This window comes from Phyllobates terribilis, unplaced genomic scaffold (genome assembly GCF_046119375.1).
Source record: "Phyllobates terribilis strain yellow unplaced genomic scaffold, ASM4611937v1 Scaffold_65__1_contigs__length_7625178, whole genome shotgun sequence".
NCBI lineage: Eukaryota > Metazoa > Chordata > Amphibia > Anura > Dendrobatidae > Phyllobates > Phyllobates terribilis.
The window spans coordinates 4,103,040-4,114,684 of NW_027362825.1; the positions used below are offsets into that span (position 1 = coordinate 4,103,040).

Below are 11,645 nucleotides of genomic sequence, written 5' to 3' on the forward strand. Positions count from 1 at the left end.
TTACTAATTTGAATGGCATAAAAATAAAGGTCCAGACTGTGTTCACATGATGCCTTCCCAATGCATTTTTTGCAGTAAACTTAAAAAATACAGTAAAAGCACATCAGTTTTACTGCGGTGTCAATTTTGTTTGGGAATGCATTGTGTGAACAAGTTCTTAGGGTGAATCCAGTGGTGTTTTTCCAAAATATAGGCCCCTCAAAGTCACTTCAACACTGACTAGGTCTGTGAAAAATAGAACTTGGAAATTTTCTTAAATTTTCTTAAAAAAGAAAATTAAATCTTGCTGCTAAATTTTAACCTTTCTAACATCCAAACGAAATAAAAGGAGGTTTGGGAAATGATGCTGACATAAAGTAGACAAATAGGAAATGTTATTTATTAACTTGTTTGGTTGTCTGACTAGTTGGTTTTAGGATATAAGCAGTTAAAGTTAAAAAATTGGTAACATTTAAAAATTTTCAGCAAACTTTAGATATTTTCACAAGAAAAACTAAAAACATATTGACCTCAATTTGCCGTTAATATAAAGTACAATGTGTCACGAAAAAACACTTTCAGAATCACGGGGATATGTTAAGCATTACAGTGTTATTATCACATAAAGTGACACGTGTCAGTTTTTAAAAATGTGGCTTTGGTCGTTAAGCTCAAAATTGGCTCCGTCACTAAGGAATTAGAAATGCATATTGAAATAAAATAAATCATGATATATTTCCTTTCATCACAAGTAATGCTCATCTTTCTACTGCTTAGCTTAGAAAGTGTTAATTTACTTAAACCAGCAGTAGTCAAGATGGCCGAGCAGTCTAAGGCGCTGCGTTCAGGTCGCAGTCTCCTCTGGAGGCGTGGGTTCGAATCCCACTTCTGATATCAGTTCTTTTCCTTCCTGACATTGTACAGCTTCTCTCCTGTTATTGATTAGTACATGTTAGAACACATAATAAAACTGAAATCTTATATAGAATTTATATGGTAATGCAGCATTGAGCCACAGACTTCAGCTGTTTTAACTAATTTCAGCCTACAATGATTTCTTAAAGGGACATCTAAGGAATCAAGAATTGAATAAATGTTTATTTGTGTGACAACACCTTTAACTCTTTCCCTGCCGTTGTATATCGTAATGAGAATATGATGAAGCCTAATCCTATCTATTCTGTGATCCGACCCCATATCGTGTCGACAATCAGTGACGACCTGTCTGATCACATTCCTTACTTTACAGAGCAGTTATGTGAGCACTAACACCTGTATATACGGGAATATAGATATACAGAGCTTTACTACATTACTGCAAACAAAATAAACCAATCCCTGTGTGGTATTAAAAGAATAAAGGAACATCAGCTAAAAAAACAAAACAATTTGTAATGAAAAATTGCAGTTGTCACATTGGCCACTAGAGATCAGTATGGTCAGACTAGGATCTTTGGTGTACACAGGTGGAACTGACTCTAGGGGTCACACAACAGCTATATGCAAATATCTTTTTGGCCTTTTCCTCGTTATAGTGGAGGAACAACTGTAAAATACAAAAGGGTGGCAGTGGTGACGTAGGACACAATTACTATCGTTATGCCCAAGGCTCAGGGGCACACTGGGGGCCCACCCGAGGATTCCTTGTTGACCGGTGGGCCAGTCTGAGCCCAGATATCTATACCACATGTAGGTTACAGACTTGTAAACGAATAACAACATTTTTATAGCTTGTGAGCAGAGGCGTATCTAGGGCTTTGGTTCAGTGTGGGCGAAACTTCTGAGTGGGCCCCTAACCAGGTAACCCTGATTACAAAAATAGTGGTGCACCCAGATAGTGGATGTAGGAGAACCTCAGCAGATGACAGCGCTGTTACTGAAAATATTCTCTATACAAAGACCAGCACTGCTATTACTGCCATATGGTGACATATTGCTAGATTCCAGTCCTGCAGAATATATAAGAGATCACAGCACTGTTATATGTAGTAACTTACAGCTGACGTTCTTTCTGATTAAATTGTTCACTTTTCCCGTCTTTTCCATCTGGCCCAGACTGACACAACGACTTCTCCATCCAGGACTCAGACTCTCAGGTCTGCAGATATCACAACAAAGACACATTTGATTCCTTACATTTCAGGCCCCGTCCCCATCTAGTCCCAACCTGCACAAACACCTCTTCCTGCTGATACCCCAATACTGAGCCTCTGTTGCTGTACGTGTCCATATTACTGCACCTTCTGTGTGCTCTCAAGATAGTAAAACAACCCTCTAGAATATAGTAATGCCATGTGCAAGTGTCCTAGAAAACAGTGACCAAATTTTGCCCCTTAGAAAGTAATAATGCCCTCTGTGTGCCCCTCTGACAGTCACAATAACCTGAGTTACCCTATAACGATAAGTGCCCACTTAACATTTAATAATGTACTGAGTCTCCCCCTATATACAGCTCCCTATACACAGTATGATGCTCTCCTATACATAGTATAATGCCCCCTCACTGTATAGTACCCAACACACAGTATACTGACCCCTTAGTAGCCTCCAAACTGATGTCTCCAACACTGTATGATGGACCCCACACTGTGCAAAGACCCCACATTATCTCCCACACTGTATGATGGCCCCCACACTGTGAAAAGACCGCACATTATCTCCCACACTGTATGATGGCCCCCATAATGTGCAAAGATACCACATTATCTCCCACACTGTATGATGGCCCTCACACTGCACAAATACCCCACATTATCTCCCACATTTTATGATGGCCCCTACACTATACAAATGACCCCACATTATCTCCCACACATATGATGGCCCCTACACTGTGCAAAGACCCCACATAATCTCCCACACGGTATGACCCTAACTGTAATCCCCACACTGTACAAATAGCCTACATATAGTATAATGCGCCAGATAGTCCTCAATATAGTACAGTGGTGGCCAAAAGTATTGGCACCCCTGCAATTCTGTCAGATAATACTCAGTTTCTTTCTGAAAATGATTGCAATCACAAATTCTTTGGTATTATTATCTTCATTTAATTTGTCTTCAATGAAAAAACGCAAAGAGAATTGTCCTAAAGCCAAATTGGATATAATTCCACACCAAACCTAAAAAAGGGGGTGGACAAAAGTATTGGCACTGTTTGAAAAATCATGTGATGCTTCTCTAATTTGTGTAATTAATAGCACCTGTAACTTACCTGTGGCACCTAACAGGTGTTGGCATTAACTAAATCACACTTGCAGACAGTTAACATGGATTAAAGTTGACTCAACCTCTGTCCTGTGTCCTTGTGTGTACCACATTGAGCATGGAGAAAAGAAAGAAAACCAAAGAACTGTCTGAAGACTTGAGAAACCAAATTGTGAGAAAGCATGAGCAATCTCAAGGCTACAATTCCATCTCCAAAGACCTGAATGTTCCTGTGTCTTCCATGCGCAGTGTCATCAAGAAGTTTAAAGCCCATGGCACTGTGGCTAACCTCCCTAGATGTGGATGGAAAAGAAAAATTGCCGAGAGATTTCAACGCAAGATTGTGCGGATGGTGGATAAAGAATCTCGACTAACATCCCAACAAGTTCAAGCTGCCCTGCAGTCCGAGGGTACAACAGTGTCAACCAGTACTATCCGTCGGCGTCTGAATGAAAAGGGACTGTATGGTAGAATACCCAGGAAGACCCCACTTCTTACCCCGAGACATAAAAAAGCCAGGCTGGAGTTTGCCAAAACTTACCTGAGAAAACTAAAATGTTTTGGAAGAATGTTCTCTGGTCAGATGAGACAAAAGTCGAGCTTTTTGGGAAAAAGCATCAACATAGAGTGTACAGGAAAAAAAAAGAGGCATTCAAAGAAAAGAACACGGTCCCTACAGTCAAACATGGCGGATGTTCCCTGATGTTTTGGGGTTGCTTTGCTGCCTCTGGCACCGGACTGCTTGACCGTGTGCATGGCATTATGAAGTCTGAAGACCACCAACAAATTTTGCAGCATAATGTAGGGCCCAGTGTGAGAAAGCTGGGTCTCCCTCAGAGGTCATGGGTCTTCCAGCAGGATAATGCCCCAAAACACACTTCCAAAAGCACTATAAAATGGTTTGAGAGAAAGCACTGGAGACTTCTAAGGTGGCCAGCAATGAGTCCAGACCTGAATCCCATAGAACACCTGTGGAGAGATCTCAAAATGGCAGTTTGGAGAAGGCACCCTTCAAATATCAGGGACCTGGAGCAGTTTGCCAAAGAAGAATGGTCTACAATTCCAGCAGAGCATTGTAAGAAACTCATTGATGGTTACCGGAAGCGGTTGTTCGCAGTTATTTTGGCTAAAGGTTGTGCAACCAAGTATTAGGCTGAGGGTGCCAATACTTTTGTCTGGCCCATTTTTGGAGTTTTGTGTGAAATCATCAATGATTTGATTTTTGCTTCATTCTCTTTTGTGTTTTTTTCCTTGCAAGCAAATTAAATGAAGATAATAATACCAAAGAATTTGGGATTGCAATCATTTTCAGGAAGAAACTGAGTATTATCTGACAGAATTGCAGGGGTGCCAATATTTTTGCCCACCACTGTATAATGCACTCCCCATAGGCAGAGTCTGTAGGATAATCCCCCCCATAGGCAGTCTGTAGCATAATAACCCCACCCCCCATAGGCAGTCTGTAGCATAATCCTCCCAGCCCCCCATAGGCAGTCTGTAGCATAATCCCACCCCACCTCCCATAGGCAGTCTGTAGCATAATCCCCCACCCCCTTAGGCTGTCTGTAGCATTATCCCCCCCATAAGAAAAAAAAAATAAGCACAATACTCACCTCTTTCTCCTCCTAGTTCCCCCGCTGCTCTGAGCACCCGGCCCCCACACATCTTCAGCTCAGGGGGCCGGGTGCCAAGTGATGACATCAGTGACGTCAGACACAGAGGAAGCTATGGGAACTAATGGGAAAGGGAGCTCGCGGTTGCGGTGAATGGTGGGGGGGCCCGATGCTGGCACCGGGGGCCCTCCTCCTGCTCAAGGGCCCCATAGCGGCCGCCAGGCAATGCAGGGACACCGAGTCTCCTTGCTCTGTCCAGAGTGTAACTGTAGCGGCGTGCTGCTCACGCCACTACAGTTACAATAGTGTAGCTCCGGGTGGGCCCCCTCAGAGTGTGGGGCCCGGGGCAACCGTCCCACCCTGCCCCCGTGGTAGCTACACTACTGCTTGTGATTATTAAGTGTCGTATTGCTCTCCTACCTGAGGTCTAAGTTAGTGACAGCACCTCAAAGATAGATCACCTTTTCATATCTAGTGAGCGCACATGAATTGGCCAATTTGTGTGCTAAGTACCTAACAATTCATAAGTATAATGTATTTGTGAGTAATGTAGTCTAAAGGGAACCTGAATGACCTTTCCTACCAGTCTCCTTTGCAGCTCGGTTCCTGGTCGCTTCCCCTCATCCACTGACAATGACTGACAGGTCTCTCCCTATATACACACGCTGAGAGAGACATATCATTCCAGAGGAGCGGGCGGGAGGAGCTGCAGGGACCAACCTTTTCCACTAGTCACTCATGAATCCTGGTCCCCGGCTGACTTTTAGGGTAGGGTCACAGGACCATTCTACATCTGAGAAAAACAGTCCTATTATTCTGATTCAGACTTTGATCATTTTCTCCACTCTCTCAGTCCCTGAAAATTGAAGCACACTCAGATGTCATCTGAGTGCGATCTGATTTTTTTCATGGACCTGTACTCGAATGAAAATTGGACATATCTCAGATTTTTTCAGTGGACTACTCAGTCTGGGGAAAAAATTGAACATGTGCACAGCCACATAGAATATCATACGCACGAGAGCAATCAGTGAAAACCACAGATAGAACTCGTCCAAGAAAATCATTTGTGTGCAAGAGCCCTTATATTAGGTTTTTCTCTGAAATGCTGCAGTGTTTCAGAGTCACAATGTAGTTTTTGTTTCAAATACTTTTCCTTCATGTTTTTTTCACGATATTCGTTTTAATGAGAGCATTTGCCCCAAATGTGATGGAATTTATTATCATTTCCTTCCCTTTTCCATCTACTTTTTTCAGAGAATTCAATCTTGCCTTCTTAGAAGCAGCAGCCGGCCGGGTTTCTGCTTTTAAATATTTTCACTGATTTATGAAATAGAAAAAAGTCCAGGTAATGTGAGCAGTCAGGCCCACTAAGCCCCAGTGGCCTAATGGATAAGGCACTGGCCTCCTAAGCCAGGAATTGTGGGTTCAAGTCCCATCTGGGGTGCTTCATAAACTTTCTCTCCAACATTTTTTCCTTCCCACATTTCTTTATGGTCTCCATTACGTTATGGGTAATGTTTGTATTAAATAAAAGTAACTTTCTTGAATTTTTCCAGTGATTGTCCTTTATCTACTATATATTCAGGTATTGCTGATTGTATTATCGACTCTTCTACAAAGAGTTAATATATGTAAGGCGAGAAGGTCCAGCGGTTTTATAGTTGTCATCCGCTACTGGAAAATCCCTTTCAATGCTCCCAGTATACAGAATAAAAGAAGAAGAAGATGTAAATCCCAAACAAGCACAACTTCTTCTCTCCGAGCGCCGTGTTACCTGGGGATCTGGTTACTTTGCTTGTCAAGTGAACGCTGCAGCCCATCAGCAGATCAGGTAGATTATCTTTGCTTTCCCATCTGCAGATTACTATGGATCGTCTCCAGAACTGGGAAAAATCCAAAATGATTACAGACAAAATAATCTAGTTTTTTGATTTCATCACAGATTTCCAATTCAGGCCTCAATTTTCCCCTTTGCAACAAAAGAAAGAATTCTGATAAAGCCCCCTATATAAAGCCCCTGTAATACTGATTATAGCCATGCTATTATTTTGAAAATCTGGGTTTACATTTTAGAGAAATGCACTGTTTCATTGTTATGCAAATGACCCGCAAGTGCAGTGGGCGGGGCCTGCACTTACACTGCTGCTGCTCTTCCCTATTCTCTACCATGGGGAATGATGGCACTGGATCTCGGGAGGAAGAGGCAGGTTACTGAATAAATAGTGACCTGCCAATCACTGTAACAAGACTGGCAGCGGGAGTGTAAGTAGTATATTATTCTTAGGAGTAATGTCAATTTGATTGCAGTAACTCAGCCCAATCATGAAAGATAAAACCTCCTCCAGAAAGGACAGTGAATCTGGATCGGTCCTTACAATTCAGAGGTTCATATACAACAGTCATAAGTAACAGTTAGAGATAATACAATAATTAAGGCAAAAAAACTGACGACCCAGCTCGTAAGAGCTTAAAATCTACAATGATATAGGGTAAGAACCCCTGATTCCAGCAATGTATCACTTACTGTGCAGCTTTTGCAATTTCAATAAAATCAGGGTTTTATCAGCAGATTATCATAATAGCACATGTAGTTCTCCTGCTCTGTATAACCACACCCAAACTGCTGATGGGCAGCTTTCTGCCTATGCAGTGTACACAAAAGCTGTCAATCAGTGGTGTGGGCAGAGTTATACAAAGCTCAGCATTCAGAGCACTGCTAAATCTGCAGCAGATAAAACAGGGATTTTATCAAAACTACAGCAAGCAGCCCAGCAAGTGAAACGTTGTTGAATCAGGATCTCTGTCCCTACATTATGCTGCTCTCAGATAACACCAAATACCTGGTGACAGACTCCATTTAAAATTAGCCGCAAGCCAAGTTCCAGCCCCTTCCTGAATTGAGCGCTAATGGTTTCCTCTGTGGAAGGGAGGACATTGGCGTCTAAATGATGTAAAAATCATGTGCTCCAGCCTAGATGATCACCCTGTTTCCAGAAAGCATGTACATGTGCAGTGTATCATTTAGCAGTTGTGATTTATGGCTGTTTTTAAAACCATTAAAGATGACCTATCACCGGGTCAAAAGTTTTCAGTTTTTGCCCCTTGATTTATTCCTGCTGCTCCTCTCATTATTCCTTTATTTTAATCTGTCATACAATTCCAGAGATCTGGGATCTTTATGTTTAGTACAAATTTTTCTGTTCTTTGGCAAAGGGGTGTGGCTCACAGGATTCTCTGTGGGCGTGTCTTTAGGCTGCTCTGCATTATTACCCTGCGAGCAACGCCCCCTTGATAAAAGACATAAAAAATTATCACTAAATAAAAATGCCCATATCTCAGGAACTGGATGGTGAATTTCAAAGAGCAAAAAGTGGTAAACTCAGGGGAACAGTGGGAATCAAATAGGGGCAAAAACTGCTCAGTTCTGACCTTGGGACGGGTCCTCGTGAAGGTGTTTCTCTGTACAGTTAAGTGCAGTATTTGGTCTGTTCTAAATACAATAAAAAGGTCTTATAACAAATTGTGGTTATTTCTACCCTGACTTCTCCAGTCTTGTATTACTGTCAATATGCTGATAGAACTTTCTATATTTCCACTAGGAAAATTAATGTTAAGGCTATGTGCCCACAATGCAGAAATGCTCAGGATTTTTCCTGACCGTTTCTGCATCTCCCTGGCAGAAAAAAACGCATGCGGATTGTACATGCGGATTGTACATGTGGATTGTACATGCGGATTGTACATGCGGATTGTACATGCGTTTTCCTGCCAGGGACATGCGGATGTGAAGCGTTCTTCACTTGTATTTCCACATGCGGGTTGACAAGCGCTTTCCAAGCGATTTTAGCATCACTTGGAAAGTGCTTGACAACTTGGTCACACTATATAAATCCATGCAAACGGCTTGGATTTATATACTGTGACCGAAAGAATGGTAAAAAATAAAAAAAATATATATATACTTACCCTCTAATGGCCCCCGGTGACTTGCTTCCCTCCGTTCTCCCTTGCCGGCAGCGGTAGACTAAAGGACCTGCCGACTTCAGCGTCGTGTGACCCGTCACATGACTATGACGTCAGCACAGGTCCTTCAGTCCATCGCGAACTGCCAGCATGCGAGGAGGAGCGCAGCGCGGGCCGCCAGAAGGTAAGTATATATTTATTTTTTATTTTATTCTTTTTTTTTACAGTTTTCTATGGTACCCAGGTCCGGAGGAGAGTCTCCTCTCCTCTACACCCGGGTTCCATCCGCACATTAGAAAGCATGGAATGCGCATCTACATATACAGTGATGCGTAATCCATGCAATCTAATGCAAGTCAATGGCGGCGAAAACGCAGCGCTTCCGCAAAATAATTGGTAGTGATAATCCGCAGTGGAAATTTCTGCAGCATGTGCACAGCACATGCGGATTATCATTGGGGAACATGGCAGACCTTCTACCAAGCGTTTGTTAAGCATTTCTGCAGCGTTTTTCCCGCTGCGGAAATGCTTAAAAAACGCATCGTGGGCACACAGCCTTAGAACTGCCGGTGATATAAAAATATAATTTTCTTTTATTGAAACTTTTCTAGACCTCGGTTTACACTGTTGAAGTTTACAGCTCATCACCAGCCGAAATAGCTCAGTTGGGAGAACGTTAGACTGAAGATCTAAAGGTCCCTGGTTCGATCCCGGGTTTCGGCAAGAGGAAAAACATCTTTTGAAGAATATTTTTACATATTCTTCTGCATATAAATAAATAAATTTTGAAGCAATGAAAAAAACATTTTTTAATTTCTTTACTAATTTGAATAGCATAAAAATAAAGTTCAAGACTGTGTTCACATGATGCGTTCCCAATGCATTTTTTTTTTTGCAAAATTAAAAAATATAGTAAAAACGCATCAGTTTACTGCATTGTCATTTTTGTTTGGGAATGTATTGGGTGAACAAGTTCTTAGGGTGAATCCAGTGGTGTTTTTCCAAAATATAGGACCCTCAAAGTCACTTCAAAACTGACTAGGTCTGTAAAAAATAGGACTTGGAAATTTTCTTAAATTTTCTTAAAAAAAAAATTAAATCTTGCTGCTAAATTTTAACTTTTCTAACATCCAAACGAAATAAAAGGAGGTTTGGGAAATGATGCTTACATAAAGTAGACATATACAGTGGGGAAAAAAGTATTTAGTCAGCCACCAATTGTGCAAGTTCTCCCACTTAAAAAGATGAGAGAGGCCTGTAATTGCCATCATAGGTAGACCTCAACTATGAGAGACAAAATGGGAAATCAAATCCTGAAAATCACATTGTCTGATTTGGAAAGAATTTTTTTTTCACATTTTGGTGGAAAATAAGTATTTGGTCAATTACAAAAGTTCTTCTCAATACTTTGTTATATATCCTTTGTTTACAATGACAGAGGTCAAAATTTTCTGTAAGTCTTCACAAGGTTGGCACACACTGTTGCTGGTATGTTGGCCCATTCTTCCATGCAGATCTCCTCTAGAACAGTGATGTTTTGGGGCTTTCGCTGGGCAACACGGACTTTCAACTCCCCCCAAAGGTTTTCTATAGGGTTTAGATCTGGAGACTAGCTAGACCACTCCAGGACCTTGAAATGCTTCTTACAAAGCCACTTCATTAACTTGGCGGTGTGCTTGGGATCATTGTCATGCTGAAAGACCCAGCCCCGTTTCATCTTCAATCTTCAAGAATTTTTTTCTCGTTACGCCGTTTACCGATCGGATTAATTCTTTTTTTATATTGATAGATCGGGTGATTCTGGACGCAGCGATACCAAATATGTGTATGTGGTTTTTTATTATTATTTTATTTTGAATGGCGTGAAAGGGGGGTGATTTAAACTTTTATATATTTTTTATTCTTTTAATATTTTTAAAAACATTTTTTTTTACTTTTTGCATGCTTCTATAGTCTCCATAGGATACTAGAAGCAGCAACTGTCCGATCGTCTCTGCTACATAGAGGTGATGAACAGATCACCTCTATGTAGCAGAAATGCTCCTGTGCTTATGAGCACCAACCACTAGGTGGAGCTCATAGCGATCAGTACATGACAACCTCTGGGGTCTGCTGCAGACCCAGGGTTGTCATGCCCACCCATCAGTGACCTGCGATCACGTGAAGGAGTCACCGATGGGCGGGGTAAGTAACGCACTTCCAGCGCGGCGCTGTTAAATGCCGCTGTCAGAGTTTGACAGCGGCATTTAACATGTTAACAGCTGTGGTGGATCGCGATTCCACCTGCGGCTGTTGCGGGCACATGTCAGCTGTAAAAATCAGCTGACATGTGCCTGGTTCAGTGTGGGCTCACCACCGGAGCCAGCGCTGAACGGGGGGTGACAGTCTGGTGCATACTATTATGCCCCAGGCTGTAAAGGGGTTAAGGATATAAGCATTCAAAGTTTGAAAATGACAAATTTCTCAAACTTTTCAGCAAACTTTAGATATTTTCACAAAAAAAGCTAAAAACATATTGACTTAAATTTACCGCTAACATAAAGGACAATATGTCACAAATAAACGCTTTCAAAATTATTAAGATATGTTGTAGCATTCCAGAATTATTAACACAAAGAGTGACACTTGTCAGATTGAAAAAAATTAGCTTGGTCGTTAATCTCAAAAGTGGCTCTGTCACTAAGGGGTTAAAGATCAATAATAAAAATAAATTATGCTACATTTCCATTCATGATAAACACTAATCAGCTTGTAGCTGACTGGTTTGGAAACAGTTAATTCATAGCATTCAGCAGCAGTCAGGATGGCCGAGCGGTCTAAGGCGCTGCGTTCAGGTCGCAGTCTCCTCTGGAGGTGTGGGTTCGAATCCCACTTCTGACA

General features: G+C 41.6%; 4 non-coding genes across 4 annotated transcripts; all 4 read left to right on the forward strand.

Moving 5' to 3' along the window:
• Window positions 1–790: 790 nt before the first annotated feature.
• TRNAL-CAG (transfer RNA leucine (anticodon CAG)) lies at window positions 791–873 on the forward strand. The gene has a single exon. It is a non-coding gene; the product is annotated as a tRNA-Leu (tRNA).
• Window positions 874–6,173: 5,300 nt separating this feature from the next.
• Window positions 6,174–6,246, forward strand: TRNAR-CCU (transfer RNA arginine (anticodon CCU)). Its single transcript has one exon. It is a non-coding gene; the product is annotated as a tRNA-Arg (tRNA).
• A 3,169-nt stretch (window positions 6,247–9,415) lies between these two features.
• Window positions 9,416–9,488, forward strand: TRNAF-GAA (transfer RNA phenylalanine (anticodon GAA)). The gene has a single exon. It is a non-coding gene; the product is annotated as a tRNA-Phe (tRNA).
• A 2,074-nt stretch (window positions 9,489–11,562) lies between these two features.
• Window positions 11,563–11,645, forward strand: TRNAL-CAG (transfer RNA leucine (anticodon CAG)). Its single transcript has one exon. It is a non-coding gene; the product is annotated as a tRNA-Leu (tRNA).